We start from the raw sequence: 13,108 nt of genomic DNA on the forward strand, positions 1-13,108 counted from the left end.
ACTGAATCGTATGGTAATTCTGTTTTTAATTGTTTTTTTAAGAACGTCCACACTGCTTTCCACAGTGGCTCCACCAGTTTGCATTCCTACCAACAGTGCACGAGGTTTCCTTTTTCTCATCATCCCCTCCAATACTTGTAATTTCTTGTCTTTTTGTTTCTTGGCGTGCTGACAGGTGTGAGGTGGTATCTCATCGTGGTTTTGATTTGCATGTCCCCGACGATGAGTGATGTTGAGCCTCTTTTCCTGTATCTGTTGGCCGTCTGTATGTGTTCTTTGGAAAAAAAATGTCTATTCAGGCCTTCTGCACATTTTTTTAATTGCATTACTTGTGAGTTTTTTGGTGTTGAGTCGTGTAAGTTCTTGATATATTTTGGACATTAACCCCTTTTCAGATATATCGTTTGAAAATATCTCCTCCCATTCAGTAGTTCGCCTTTTTGTTTTGTTGATGGTTTCCTTCAGTGCAAAAGCATTTTATTTCTGTGCAGTCCCAATAGTTCATTTTTGCTTTTGTTTCACTTTGCCAAAGGACACGTATCTAGAAAAATGTTGCTCAGGCCAGTGTCAAAGAGATTACTGCTTGTGTTCTCTTTTAGGAGTTTCTATTAGGTTTCAGGTTTCACATTTAGGTCTTGAATACATTTTAAACTGATTTTTGTGTATGCTGTAAGAACGGGGTCAAGTTTCATTCTCTTGCTTGTAGCTGTCCAGTTTTTCCAGCACCATCTGTTGAAGAGACTGTCTTTTCCCCCATTGGATATTCTTGTCTCCTTTGTCATAGATTAATTGACCGCAGGTTTATTTCCGGATTCTCTGCTCTGTTCCATTGATCTATGTATCCATTTTTGTGCCAGGATGCATGTTGAGTTTTATAAGAAACTGACAGACCTTTTCTATAGTGATTGTACCATTTTGCATTCCAAGCAGTGACACGTGAGAGTTCTAGGGTTTGACAGACCCACCACTAGGGTTATGACTTTAGCTATTCTGCCTGGTTTTAGTAGTATTTCCTGGGAGTTTTGATTTAATTCTTCGGATGACTACTGATGTTGAGCACTTTTTCAGGGGCTTATGTTCTGTGCCTATTTTCTCTTCTGAAGTATCATTTTAAGTCTTTTGCCTACTTGGGGGGTTATTTGAATTGTTGTAGTCAGCGATTATTAAATTATGTCAAATGTGTTTTCTTTGTTACTTAAAACTTTGCAGTGTTAGTGTGTGAATTATAGTGATCGAGTTTTGAACGTTAAACCAGCCTTGCATTCGGGAGAAACCCTACTTGATCATGATATATTGTCTTTTGTATATACTACTGATGCAGTTTGCTTTTATTTGGGAAAGAAATTTTGTATCTGTTTCACCAAGAAAAATGGCATATGATTTTCTACTTTTGTTGCTTCTTTGTCACAAGTTATCCTGAATAAGTATTGCAGTTTTATTGGCCTCAAAAATGACTTAGGAAGGGTTCTCTTTTCTATATTCTTGAGCATTTTTATGGGATTAGTATTCTTTTTCTTTAAGCGTTTAGCATCAAATTCACCAAGAAAACTATTTGAGCGTGTAAAAAGTTCTTTTTGGTCAAGTTTTTGATAACAGATAAAAGTTTGTTATTTATATAGGACTTTCAGACGTTTTATTTCCTTTTGTGTCATTTTGTTAAGTTGTACTTTTCAAGATATTTATCCACTTTATCTAAATGGCGAATTTGGGGATTAAAAAATAGATTTATTATTATTATTGATTTCTACTTAATTCTATGTGGGCAGAGGACACACTCAATATGATTTCATACCTTTTAGAATATTCAAAACTTCATTTATGGTCTATGATATTATGTATTTTGGAGAGTACACTTTGTATTTTTTTTAATGCTTATTTATTTTTGAGACAGACAGAACACAGTCAGGGGAGGGTCAGAGAGAGAGAGAGGGAGACACAGAATCCAAAGCAGGCTCCAGGCTCTGAGCTGTCAGCACAGAGCCTGATGTGGGGCTCGAACTCATGAACCATGAGATCATGACCTGAGCTGAAGTCAGATGCTTAACCAACTGAGCCACCCAGGCTCACTTGTATTCTTGAAAAGAATATGTATTCAGCAGTTTGGGGGTGAGTGTTCTATAAATATCAGTTATATCAGGGTGGTCTATGGTGTGTTCAAATCATGCATGCTTTTACTTGTTTTTGTCTATTTCTGTCAAACTTTTCTTTGTATATTTTGAAATTCTGTTACTAGGTACATCTACTTCTATGATTGTCTTCCTGATGAAAGGACCCCACTACATTATCAAACGACTCTCTTGATCTCTGGTAATACCTTTTTTCTTGAAATATACTTTATCTGATATCAGTACACCTACTCCAGCCTTAAGCTTACTGATTGCATGTATATGTAAATACATTTATGTACGCGTATATAAATTTATCCCAACATAGCTGTATCTTTATGTTTAAACTGTTGTAAACATCATGTAGTTGGTTTTGATTTTTCAATCAATTCTGATCATCTTTATGTTTTAATTAGCATTTGGTCTACTAACGTTCATTTTTTAAAAAAATGTTTATTTTGAGAGAGACAGAGCACAAGCAGGGGAGGGGCAGAGAGAGAGGGAAGAGAGAGAATCTCAAGCAAGGTCCTCTCAGTCAGTGCTCAGAGCCTGATGTGGGGCTTAAACTCTTGAAACTGTGAGACCATGACCTGAGCTGAAATCAACAGTTGGACTCTTAACTCACTGAGCCACACAGGTGCCCGAGTCCGTGAACATTTAATGTAATTGTTGATATGGTTGGATTTAGGTCTGTCATTTTATTTGTTTGTCTCCTCTGTGGGTGGCTTCCCTGTTCCTTCTTTCTTGCCTTCTTGTGGATTATTTGAGTATTGCTGAGAAATCCATTTAAATTTAATTTTTGACTTTTCAGCGCTTTTAAAAACACTTTGCTGTGTTAAGGGTTGCTTCAGGAATTATAACATATACTTTACCTTTTCACAGTCTACTTAGAGTTATTCTTGTACCGCTTATGTAAAATGTAGGAAATTTCAATCCATTCGGTTCCCTTTACTTTCTTACTGTTTATATTTATCATATGTGTTACATATCCATGTGCTATAAACCTCAGAAAAAAATGGTTAAAATTTTACTTATAAACTGTCATTAATATTTTAAAGCAATTGGGAGAAATATTGTTTTCATTAAAACCTGTACTTAACCATTTGTGATGTCTTTCATTCCTTCCTGAAGATCTAAGTTTCCATCTGGTATAGTTTCCCTCAGTCTTTGTAATTTCCTCTGGCATTTTGTATGTTGCAAGCCTCCTAGCGACAAATTCTTTTTAGTTTCCATTATCTGACGATATCTTAATTTTGCTTTCATTTTTGAAGGGTATTTTCTTTGAACATAAGATTTGGGGTTATTGGCTACTTTTTTTTTTTTCCTTCTAGTACTTTGACAATGTTCTCCTCTCTTTGAACTCTGTGGTTACAGGTGGAAGTCACTGACAGCTCAGATTACTGTTCCCTGTATGTTATGTGTCATTTTTCTCTATTTTAAGGTTTCTATATTTGCTTTTTAGAAGGTTAGCGGGGCACGATTTTCGTTGTATTTATCTTGCTTAGGATCTGCTGAGCTTCTGGTATTTCCAAGTTTGGGAATCACGCAGCCGTTATATCTTTAAATATATTCTCTGCTGCGTTCTCTCTCTTCTCCTTCTGAGATTCGGATGACCTGTATGCTCAAACTTTTCATGTTTTCCCATAGTTCATTTGAGTCTTTTGTTGTAATTTATAAAATATTTTTTTTCCTCTTGGATAGTTTTTATGTATGTACAGATTCACTGGCTGTTTTTTCCTCTCATCTCATTCAATTTTTCCCATTCTGTACACTTGTAATTTCAGATATTTTTTTTTCGTATTTTTTGAATCTCTTTTGATTCGCTTGCTAGTTTCTCTTTCTTTGAATTTCTCCTATCTTTTAATCCATTGCAATTGTTTTTGCTTTATGTCCTTGAGCATATGTAAGTAGCTGCTTTACAATTCTTGTCTGGGGGCTCCTGGGTGGCTCAGTCAGTCGAGCATCTGATTCTTGATTTCAACTGAGGTCATGATCCCAGGGTCATGGGGATTGAGCCCTGCATCATGCTCAGCATGGAACCTGCTCAAGATCCTCTCTCTCTCTGTCTGCCCTTCTCCCCTGCTCCTACTCTCTTTCTCTCCCCCTCTCCCTCTCTCTCAAATAAAAAAAATAAAATTCTTGTCTGCTAATTCTTTATCTGGATCATGTTGGGGGCGTTTCCTGCCAATTGTCTTTTCTTTGAGAAACTGGTTACTTTTTTCCTGTTTATATATAAGGCACCTAATTTTTGGATTGTATCCTGAACATGGTGACTGTTACATTGTGGAGCCTCTGGTTTTTGTAATATTCCTCCAGAGTTGATTTTCTCTTTTATAAGAGCCTAAATCTCAGTTGAGTTCATTTACTTCAGGGGAACTGTTCCGCGCTCGTCCACGTGTGCGTGTTTTAGTTGTCAGGAGGTATTTGTGGAGCACATCTGCAGAGTCACCTCCCCCTCTCTGGCTGTCTTCTTTCTGGGATTATCCCCTTGCTGTCTGGCAGCTGTGGGCACCCATAATGGTGTCTTCTTCTTCAGGCCAGAAAGACTACTTTTGTTTTTTGCATTCAAAGTGTTGCCTAACCTTCGTGGGACACCGGGGTCTTATTCTCAGGCTAGATGCTTTGGAAAATAGAGAATCAACACAGTGGTATTCCTGTCTTCCCTGGGTCAACTCCTCTCTGGTTTTGGCCTGCTCTTGATGGATGCCAATGCAATGCCAACGCAAGGCACAATCAATAAATATATATTCAACAAAAGATTGTGGAGCAGGCTATTATAGCATACGATAAGGCAAGAGTACGTCCTGATATGATGTTAAATTGTGCTTGCTGCTCTGCATGAAAAAGCCATTTACTAGTTTATTTATGTTAGATTTTAAGCCTTGTCCACTGGCGTAAATGTTTCTACATTTTCAGGAAGATTTTATTACAAGTGATTAAATCCCCTCCCCCCAAAGATTTAGTTCTTAGAAGGATCCTCTTCACTTTCATAAAACATTGATTTACATGGGACATGTGTTTGGGTATCAGACAATTAACACATTTAACAGTTTGCACTGTTGATTTGCTCATTAAGTTATTCACTCATTTGGGACACCTGGGTGGCTCAGTCGGTTGAGCTTCTGACTCTTGACTTTGGCTCAGGTCTTGATCCCATGGTTCATGGGTTCCAGCCCCATATTGGTCTCTGCGCTGGCCGTGCAGAGCCTGCTTGGGATTTTCTCTTTCTGCCTCTCTCCAACTGGTGCTCTCTCCTTCTCTCTCAAAATAAATAAACTTAAAAAAATTTATTCACTCATTCAAAAATGTTTTTGAGCCCAGGTCTGTGCTAGACTCTATGGACACAAATATGAACAAGCAAATTCCCAAACTAATAACGATGCCTCCTGACTCCCAACATTCCGTATGGACCGTGTCTGTGATTTTGTCTTTCCTCTTGAAGCCAGTTATCTTTTTTGCCTTAAGCTATTATCTATCCTGTAAAAATCATATCAAAAAAACCCCTGTTATTCTATTCTTTGAAGTCATTTATAAAAGTCGTTACCAAACCACAGTGCTCTGTCTTCGAGCACTGTCCTGAATGAATTCGGGTGAATCCACTCACAGTGCCCAACGGCTGGTGGTCATCAGCACCTACACTGAGCATCAGGAAACACGCACCAGCACTTTTGATGTAATGTTCAGACATCAGGACTGCACTCAGCCACGATGAGTCTTTAGACGACAGCTAGTTGCTATTAATAGAATGAACTCTGGCGGGAAACAACACTCTGGCCAGCCGGTTTTTATGTGCACATGCACATCGAGGGACTAATAATCTCTGCTTGTAGCCTGTGATGGAGTTTTACAGAAGAGAGAATGAAAGACCCTGCTAGTGAGCAGGCTGCAGTCTCTAGCTGTGTTTGCTTGGCACACACATTTAAGACCCATCTATTCCAAGTAGGCCAACTTTCATTTCTTTTTAAAAAATTTTTTTTTAACATTTATTCATATTTTGAGAGAGTGTGAGTGGGGGAGGGGCAGAGAGAGAGGGAGACACAGAACCCGAAGCAGACTTCAGGCTCTGAGCCATCAAGCACAGAGCCCGATGCGGGGCTCGAACTCACAGACCGTGAGATCCTGACCTGAGCTGAAGTCGGAAGCTTAACCGACTGAGTCACCCAGGTGCCCCCCAACCTACATTTCTGTTTGCAAGGGTTGGGTTTTTGCTCTGAAGTGTTGATGGGTCTCCAGTTTTGGAGAGAATGCTCCTAAGAGCATGAACTCTGTGGCACTCCTAGCCTCCTCTGAACACGGGCTAACTCTGTCTCTGAACCAGAAGCTTTCAGGTAAAGAGAGAAGTTCATGGTGAACAGCCATCGGCATGAATGGAAAGCATCCACCAAGCAGCAGGTGATCACGGGAAACTGACAACATGTAGTGTGCAAAGTGTTTGATATATATATCCAGTAAAGGCATCCTTTGTAAAGAACTTCTGCAAACCAATATGGAAAAGGCAGACATATCTCAGGATGAATGTATAAAAGCTTTAGTAGGGTTTTCACAAAGGAGGCTATCCAAATGGTTAATAAACACGAGGAAAAGCCCTGAATCTCACTGGTTTTTAGGGGAATAGAAAATAAAACCACAATAATATATCATTACGCACACACCAGAAGGGGTAAGATTTTAAAGCCTGACCCTACCGAGTGTCGGTAAGAGTTTGAAACAACGGAACCTCTCATACACGGAATTGTTACAACCACCTTGGAAACCTGCTTCTCAGTAGCTCCTAAACTTGAACATACACCCAGAAGTTCCAGCAGGTAGATTACAGAAATGCAGATAGGTGTGTACCCCAGACAGGTACACGTGTTTGTAGCAGCACTGTGCGGAATAGCCCACACTGGAAACAACCCATGCCCATCAACAGCAGAAGAGGTAACTTAATGGTGGACTTCTCCTAAAATGGAATATTCTGCAGCAGTAAGACGGAACTAAATCTTTTCCTCTTCCTCAGCAAACGTACATGCCTTCATCCAGAAACACCAAATCAATAAATAAGTGTCTAGTGAAACTCAGATTAAAGTTATCTCACATTGTGATAATCAGTAATCTCTTAAATGATCTGGACTTTCTTGTGCTAACTAATTTCTTTAAAATCTAATAACTTGGACAGGAATTTGACTTGGTCTGATCCAGCCAAGAAAGTGAATATGGCCTTCTGATTCAATTTCTGTCTCTTTCTGTGTGTGTCTGGTTTTCCTTTCCTTTCCTTTCCTTTCCTTTCCTTTCCTTTCCTTTCCTTTCCTTTCCTCTTTCTTTCTTTCTTTCTTTCTTTCTTTCTTTCTTTCTTTCTTTCTTTCTTTTCTTTTCTTTCTTTCTTTCTTTCCTTCTTTCTTCCTTTCTTTTGTTCTTTCTTTTCCTTCCTTCCTTCCTTCCTTCCTTCCTTCCTTCCTTCCTTCCTTCCTTCCTTCTTTTTCCTTCCTTCCTTCCTTCCTTCCTTCCTTCCTTCCTTCCTTCCTTCCTTCCTTCCTCCCTTCCTTGTCTGTCTGTCTGTCTTATATGTGCTTTTGAGGGTCTTCTTGTTTTTTTAATTGAATAGGTAAAGCTTTGTTTTACTGACATGTTGCACTAGACCTGTTGAAGGTGAAACTTTAGGAAAATACATGGGTTAGATGGTGGGTCTCATAATCATATATTCCTGGATGGAACAATGATCTTGATGGGTCTTAGGCCATAGGTAATATTCGTAGCTTCCAGTAACCCCCTTGAAGAGGCCTTGACACAGACCAGGGGAAAGGATATATATGTGCCTCAGGATAAATCCAAGGTGGCCATATCACACTGAGGGCTGCAATAGTGTAAGTCTTCTGTGAAGAAGACTTCTTTTTATATAATTAACCATAATATTTTCCCATGGGAACATGTACTCATCTTTTTTAAAATTTTTTAAATTTGTTTTTATTTTTTGAGAGAGAGAGAGAGAGAGAGAGAGTGTGCAAGCAGGGGAGAAGGGAAGACAGAGAGAATCCCAAGCAGGCTCTGTGCTGTCAGTGCAGAGCCCAACACGAGGCTCCATCCCATGACTGTGATATCACGACCTGAGCCGAAATCAAGAGTTGGACACTGAACCAACTGAGTCACCAGTCGCCCCAGTTTCCTCATCTTTTTGAACATGCAGTTTAAAATTTTTTTTAATGTTTATTTATTTTTGAGAGAGAGAATGGAGAGAGAGGGAGAGAGAGAGAGAGAGAGAGAGAGAGACAGTGTGTGTGGGGGAGGGACAGAGAGAGAGGAAGACACAGAATCCAAAGCAGGCTCCAGGCCCTGAGCTGTCAGCACAGGGCCGGATGCGGAGCTCGAACTCATGAACTGTGAGATTATGACCCGAGCAAAAGTTGGATGCTTAACCAACGGAGCCACTCAGACGTCCCTTGAACATGCAGTTTTGAGTAGAGTAGCTTTCAAGGGACTAACATTATTAATGTATGCAGAACTCTTATAATAATGTGTACAATCCATAGAGATACAAATTTAATTTGCTTAGGAGCAGACAGTTATCCAGTAAGGGGCACATCTCCATTTAGAGCTGCATTGTCTTTAAAATGAAATGTGGGGGCGCCTGGGTGGCGCAGTCGGTTAAGCGTCCGACTTCAGCCAGGTCACGATCTCGCGGTCCGGGAGTTCGAGCCCCGCGTCAGGCTCTGGGCTGATGGCTCAGAGCCTGGAGCCTGTTTCCGATTCTGTGTCTCCCTCTCTCTCTGCCCCTCCCCCGTTCATGCTCTGTCTCTCTCTGTCCCAAAAATAAATAAACGTTGAAAAAAAAAATTAAAAAAAAAAATAAAATGAAATGTGCAAATTTCATATATTGAAAAAAATAAAAAATAAAAATGAAATGTGCGTGGTTATCTATCTGACCTTCATAAATACAGCATACTTTTGTACTGCTTGCTAAAACACAGTCTTCTTTGTGTCCTCCCTCCCTGCCCGTTAATCATTAATCGCCTTTATTCTTTCCTTGAATTATTTCTTTTGCTTATATTATTTGTACCTACCAGGGTACCATCATTCATTCATTCAGCTGCTCATTCATTTATTCATAATTTATCAAATATTTATTGAGAGCTTACTCTGTGCCAGTCACAGTGCAAGTTCCTGGAGATGGAGTTGTAATTAGGTCACAGTTTCGGGCCTCCATGACCTCCCCATCCTATAAGAGAGGCTAGCAGATAAATACATCTTTGAAATGCAGTGAGCTCAGTGCTCTACAAGGTATCGTGGTAAGAGAAAGGGTTGCTTAGTTCAGCTTCCGAGTCCAGGGAGGTTGGGTTGGATGGAAGAATTAGAAAGAATGGTCTATCTATCTGCCATTTGCAGAGGTTACATACTTGGGTTGAGTCTGGCAAAAGAATGTTGTAGGACGTACTTCACGTAGAGGGAACAATAGGTAACTCCAAGTAATTTGTTATGAGCAGATCACAGTTAATGCCAAAAGGACTAAAGACCCATAACAATGTCTAACGTGCTTTCACATCAAGTCTCAGAAACTGTTCGTAGTATTTTATTTATTTTATTTTTATTTTAAAATAGGCTTTTTTAAGTATGAAACTTATTGTCAAATTGGTTTTTAATTCCCTTGACTTTGGAGATGTGTCAAGTAAGGAATTGCTGCGGCTGAGGTCAGAGGGGTTTTTTCCTGCTTCCTCCTCTAGGGTTTTGATGGTTTCCTGTCTCACATTCAGGTCCTTTATCCATTTCGAGTTTATTTTTGTGAATGGTGTAAGAAAGTGGTCTATTTCAACCTTCTGCATGTTGCTGTCCGGTTCTCCCAGCACCATTTGTTAAAGAAACTTTTTTCCATTGGATATTCTTTCCTGCTTTGTCAAAGATTAGTTGGCCATACTTTTGTGGGTCTAATTCTGGGGTTTCTATCCTATTCCATTGGCTATGTGTCTGTTTTTGTGCCAATACCATGCTGTCTTGATGATTACAGGTTTGTAGTAGACGCTCAAGTCTGGGATTGTGATGCCTCCTGCTTTGGTCTTCTTCTTCAAAATTACTTTGGCTGTTCGGGGTCTTTTGTGGTTCCATACGTTCTTAGTATTTTATATATAGCAACTGTTTTCACCTTCTCAACAACCTGTATGGTAGTTACTCTTCTCATTTTTTCATAGATGAGGAAATTGAGTGCAAAAGGCTTAAATAATGTGTCCAGTTAACAGTATATGGTAATTGGTGACGTCAGGATTTGAACTCTCAAGTTCTCTGCCACATTCCTTCCTAAATAGGAAATGTGAGTTTGGAGAAAGATCTTGGAGGGCCTATCTTAGTCCATTTGGAATCAGTTCTTTATATTATGGAAACCCCTTGGAGAGTTTTAAGGACGGCAGTGGCACGATAAAATGTATGTCAGAAAATTCAGGGGCGCCTGGGTGGCGCAGTCGGTTAAGCGTCCGACTTCAGCCAGGTCACGATCTCGCGGTCCGTGAGTTCGAGCCCCGCGTCGGGCTCTGGGCTGATGGCTCGGAGCCTGGAGCCTGTTTCTGATTCTGTGTCTCTCTCTCTCTGCCCCTCCCCCGTTCATGCTCTGTCTCTCTCTGTCCCAAAAATAAATAAACGTTGAAAAAAAAAAAATTAAAAAAAAAAAAAAAAAAAAAGAAAATTCACTCAGCATCCCTGGGGAGGATAAAAATTAGGGAGAGCAATTTTAGAGGTGGGGAAATCAACTATTTATCTGATCCCTGTTTTATTCCAAAATTAAATGAAGGAAACTTATAAAGGTTATATGAGACACAGTAAGAAAACTAAATTACAAGCAGGGAGATAAAGAGAAAAAAGGATACGGATAGGAAATGGTACCAGCGTTAAGACAGAGGCAGCAAACGTGTGGTACTGTGCTGTATGTTGGTTAGGGATCGACTGCAAGCTTAGTTCTAAGCCACCAGGATGAAGAATTTATTTATTTAGAAGGAGGGAGGGTGAGAGGGAGGAAGAGTAGGGGGAGGGGAAGAGAGAAAGGGAGAGAGAGAATCCCAAGCAGGCTCCACGCTCAGCATGGAGCCCGGTGCAGGGCTGGATCTCCTGACTGTGAGATCCTGACTCGAGCCAACATCAAGAGCCAGACGCTCAACCGGCTGAGCCACCCAGGCGCCCATGTGCTACACATCTTTCTGCTGACTTGGCTTAATATAGTGGTCAAGCCTGGAAGACAGTATTTTATAAACATTATTACCGTTAGCCTGTGTTTGGGTAGATCCTGGGTAGCAGAGAGTTCACAATTCTGTGTCTGAAGAAGCTCTGAATGAGCACTTGCTGTGCCCTACCCCATTCCACTGCTTACGTCTGCACTCCTCAACACATATTCTGCTGGGCCGTGAACCGCGGGACAGGGCTGAGAGTAGAGACCCAAAGGCAGGATCAATATTATCATAAGAGAAACATGTCCATCTGTGCTAACACAGAGCCAGCATGTGCAGACAAGACCAAAAGTTCTACGCCATATAGCATGACCACGTAAATTTCAGTCCGGAAAAACCGCTGAAGCAGGTGCCAGCGAATGCCCACCAGAGTCGTAACTCAGTAAAACATCCAGAAGGCTGGGTTTGAGCAGGACAGCCCCCTGGCGTGTCTTCCAAGATTAATCGTTTGTGAAATGCAAGCCAAAGTGACTGGTGCAATGTGCTATGAGGAATTATTTGCTGTAAAAATAGTGGTTCCTCTGAAATTCTTCCTGCTGGCAACTATTGAGACAGCAGGGTCAATTTCTTCTTCAGGCCCACCTTGCTCATCATTAGAAACCATAAAGCAATAAGTCCATCTCCTTCAAAAGTGGTATCTGATTATCAAGGAACAAGCATAAAAGGTCACGGTATACATTTGTCTTGAAAGAAATAGGTCAAAAGAAACATTTTGATTAATGGGAAAGTATTAGCGGAGTTCATGCTGCAGAACGCGGACTCTTCCAGTCGCGGAATAATGGGAACTTGAGGAGCATCAGAAACCAGGGCGTCTACACTGAGAGTGAGCGGCTTTTAAGCCATAATCAGTTCCTGCCTTTGGACTTCCCGGACGAGGACAAGAAGATAGGAGATAGCAAAAGTCACAGATGATCTGGCATCCATCCTCTTGGATGTCTCTGGACTGTTACCACGCTAGGATAGGCTGAAGTGGGTTGACCCAAGCACACACTTTTTCACCTTGCTTTCATCGTCTCCCTTGTTTTTCGGGTAGATTGACCTGAGAAACCCTGGTCAGCAGTTTTGTAAAGCAAGAAACCTGCATATTTTTTTTTTTTTTGAAATCAGCATATGGTTTTGAAAGCATTTCCAAAAGATAAGGAAGAGGAGAATTCTGGAGAAGTTTTTTTTTTTTTAATGCCATATTTTACAGCATTCAGGATAGTTAATTGGGAGACTTTTATCAGTCTTTTAAGAAACAGATCATTTCAATGCTATTAAAACAGATCCAGAGTTAGAATATCTGGGTCGAACTTCTAAGGCACTGTGTTCATTTCCATGAGGTTGGCATGGCACTGATGGCCAAATATGGCGAAAAACAAAGCAACCATAGATTAATCTCCCATAGGAGTGAAGAAGTGAAAATACACAAAACTCTCACCAATTTAAATACGCTCGCTTATAAGAACGACACTTACCAGTATCCAAGTCAGTTTAACAAAGAAACGAAGGAATCGTTTAACAGAATACCCATGAGTAAAATTTTGCACTTAGCACATTAATAGACTAAAAAAGAAAACAGGGGCGCCTGGGTGGCTCAGTCGGTTAAGCGGCCGACTTTGGCTCAGGTCACGATCTCGCGGTCCGTGAGTTCGAGCCCCGCGTCGGGCTCTGTGCTGACCGCTCAGAGCCTGGAGCCTGCTTCTGATTCTGTGTCTCCCTCTCTCTCTGACCCTCCCCCATTCATGCTCTGTCTCTCTCTGTCTCAAAAATAAATAAACGTTAAAAAAAAATTATAAAAAAAATAAATAAAAATAAATAAAAAAGAAAACAAATAGATGCTGA

At 40.4% G+C, this 13,108-nt stretch overlaps 1 protein-coding gene across 9 annotated transcripts in view; it reads left to right on the plus strand.

Annotated features, from left to right (window-relative positions):
- The window catches only part of LOC101100603 (histone-arginine methyltransferase CARM1-like), a 294,777-nt gene that overhangs the window by 59,952 nt on the left and 221,717 nt on the right, over positions 1 to 13,108 (plus strand). For 2 of the 9 annotated variants that reach the window (XM_045043488.1, XM_045043487.1), the window contains exon 2: positions 2,234 to 2,307. The exons of the other annotated variants lie outside the window; for them this stretch is intronic. The gene's annotated coding sequence lies outside the window, so the exon portion shown is untranslated. The remainder of the gene's footprint in view (positions 1 to 2,233; positions 2,308 to 13,108) is intronic. 9 annotated transcript variants of the gene reach the window in all.

This window comes from Felis catus, chromosome D4, assembly GCF_018350175.1.
Source record: "Felis catus isolate Fca126 chromosome D4, F.catus_Fca126_mat1.0, whole genome shotgun sequence".
NCBI classification, from domain to species: domain Eukaryota; kingdom Metazoa; phylum Chordata; class Mammalia; order Carnivora; family Felidae; genus Felis; species Felis catus.